This window comes from Pygoscelis adeliae, unplaced genomic scaffold (assembly GCF_000699105.1).
Source record: "Pygoscelis adeliae isolate BGI_AS28 unplaced genomic scaffold, ASM69910v1 Scaffold197, whole genome shotgun sequence".
NCBI classification, from domain to species: Eukaryota; Metazoa; Chordata; class Aves; order Sphenisciformes; family Spheniscidae; genus Pygoscelis; species Pygoscelis adeliae.
Window position 1 is genome coordinate 1,163,695 of NW_008825105.1, and position 3,075 is coordinate 1,166,769.

The window sequence follows — 3,075 nt, forward strand, 5'->3', positions numbered from 1 at the left end:
TTTTTGTTTTTCCTCCCTGGGTTTCTGCCGCCTGTTCATGCAGCCGCGCTCCCCTCTCCCCAGCACTGCGCACCCCGTCTCTCCTGCACTCCCCGTCTCGTCTCCCTCTCCCGACCTCATTCTCTGATGGTCTATTTGTCCCTTTCTTTCTCCTTTTCACCTCTGGTCCTCCTTCTTTCTCTCTTTGTGGCGCTTTCATTCCCCCTCATTCCTTCTCCTTCCGTATTTCTCTGCTGTATCCCCCTCTCCGTCCCTGAGCACGTCTGGCTGAGATGGAAAGAGATTCTTTGAGCCCCCCATCAGCAAGTGGCACTGCAGATGATGTCGTGGGCTTGTGGCAAATTCAGGCCGGTACCATTTGGGGCAGTGTCACGGACCCCCTGCCTGGCCCTGGCACTTTGTGTCTCGTGTCCTTGGGGACCACCTCTGGATAAAATCCTTACCAAAGGCATACCCAGGCTCCAGCTTCTTTGCAATCGCGTTTTGCAGTGAGCTGTGTGGAAGGGGAGGTGGACATTTGCACCTGGGAGAAATCCAGCCTTGAAGGCAGAAGTCACAGAAATGCCTTAGGGAGACCAAGGAATTGGGTAAATGCTGGGAAACTATGGAAGAGGCAAGCGGCATCCCCAGCGCGGGGACTGGGCTTGGGTCCTGCTGGGGCAAAAAGGGAAACTGGGGGTATTTTCCATTTCCTGGTGTTCAGGGCACTGCAGCAAATCTTTCAGCCCCCTGGATCTACATTTTTGGAAAAAAACTAACTCCGAGCAGAAATGTCACCCAGCTCCCTGCTGTCACTCTCGCCGCGCCACAGCCCACGCCGAGGAAGAGCCCGAAATAGCAGCCGGGGGCTGCCGGCGCTGGAGGGGAATGCGGGACCCGTGGCCCTGCCAGAGCCCAGCCTGGCCGCAGAGGGGGTCCCGGTCTCCAGCAGACCCTCCAGCAACCCAGGTCCCAGCTCCTCCTTGCTGTCCCCCTTCCTCTCTCTGGTTTCACCAAGGCTCCCATTAGCTGGGGCAGCATCTTCCCACCAGCTGCAAAGGCAGCAAATCAGTCTGTCTTGGAGAGGAGATGAAATCCAGGCTCCCTGGGAAACACACCACTTAGCCTCCCAACCTCAGCCGCATCTCGAGCCTGATCTTGATATTTGTTAGCCTCAAATCCCAGGTCCCTCCGCTTTTCTGTCTTGTTCTGCGCCCTGAGTCTGTTTGGGGGGAAAACAAGGGCTTTCGGGGCACGGTCAGTGCTTTGGTGCTGCTGGGGAACTGTGGATGGATGGGGCGGCTGGGAGTTCAGGGTACATGTGTGCGCGTGTGCACATGAATCACTGCAAAGTTGCACACGGGGAATTGACCCCGCCGTTCCCCGGTGTGAGCCCCTTGAGGTCTGGGTCTCCCCTGGGCCAGCTTTATCCTGGGACCCCCGTCCCTCACCCTCGCCAGCCCTGGCTCCCGCAGCGACTCCCCAGGCTGGCGGGGACGCAGCTCCGCGGGGGGAAGCTTTCGAACCCGAATGGTAAACCGATAGAAGTAAAACCATGGCCGTGGGAGCTGCGGGACTGCCCGGTCCATCCCACCATCCATCTTTGGTGCAGCACAATAAAAGGCTAAATCAGTTTGCATGCAACCTGCAGGCTTCTTCGGTGCCTAATTAAGAAATACTGAGCCTGACTTCACTGGGTAATGGATAAAAGACAACCAGCGGGCTCCTGCCCCCTCCTTCCCCATCTCCCCACCAGCCCATGGCTGAACTGCAGGAATTCATGGTGCAGGTCCCCAGGGTGTCACTCCTGTCACCAGGGAGCAGGGCTGTCATGGCAGAGGGGGGTCAGCTCCATCTCTCGCAGGGACTGTCCTCCCTGGGGTTTGTACCCCGCAGCGGGACCACACGCTGCCGACGCGCTCCCTGTTCGGTTTGCTCCGTGCCATTTGAAACCATGAAGTACGAAGTTTAGTACCCAGAGTTTCCAAAAAATGACATTTTTCTGCCAGCTCTGATCCTGTTACTTATACAAACACCTGGACTGTTACAGCATCATCTTGTACGCAAGGCTTTCCACAGCCATCAGTCCTGCAACCCCAACCCGTGCTGGGCAAAAGTGATAAAACCCGGTTACAGACACAAACCCTGTAGAGGTATCGCCCAGCAGCAGAGCTGGGGACTCTTCCCTGTAAAATGGAGTTTGAAACAAGGTGCTTTTTCTGGGCTCTTCTTCACAGCCTTCAGGAAATAAAAAACCCATTCCTCCATATTATTTTTTTAAGGAGAAAAGATTCTATAATATTTTAATGGCCGGAGAGATTTATAGTCACAGAAATGCCCGTGCACTTAAAAAGAAAGACGAGGGTCCATCAGAAGGATGCAGAAATCAATACAGCCTTCCTCTTCTTTAATGCTGTTTCTCCGGGAGATGGTTTAAAAGCCAATGCCCTCGCAGCAGGCAAGAAGGGAAGTGCACGGGATCAATTCTGGAGCAAGGCTTGCATCAGTCAGTGCTGAATAAACTTTGGTTGGAAGCCCTTTACAGGGAGAACAAGGGGGTGATAAAATAGAGCTGCTTGGAGAGAAACTTTCTTTTCCCACTCCAGCTGCTTTTTAATGTTTTTCCTGCTGCGTGAGAGTCTTTTAAGACAGGGAGAAGCTTCGGGGCTTGGTTTGATTTCTGTCAATGCGGGTCAGGAGAGCTGTAGCAAATCAAAAAATCAAAGGTGGGGTGGCGACCGGCTCCGGCTCCTCCGAACCCCATGGCCAGATGGGGAGAGGGGCAGGGAGGTGCTGGGGGGCTCACGCCCACCCCAGCCCCTTGCCGAATGCCCCACCGAGGAACCCCCGACCCCTCTTCCCCAGAAAGGGTGCAAGGCAAGGGGCTGAGGCCAGGGTCGCACCCAGCATGGAGGGGGTTAAGGGGCTTCTGCATTCCCCAGGAGCTTCTAATGAGCCCAATCAGGGTTTCCTGCTCCCAGGAGATTGCCCCCACCCCGGGCCAGTGCTTTAAAAGGAGCTGGGGGGGCCTTTGCTGGGGTTGGGGAAATATGGCTATGTGGCTGCTCTGGATGCTGCCAGCCCCATCATGCAGGG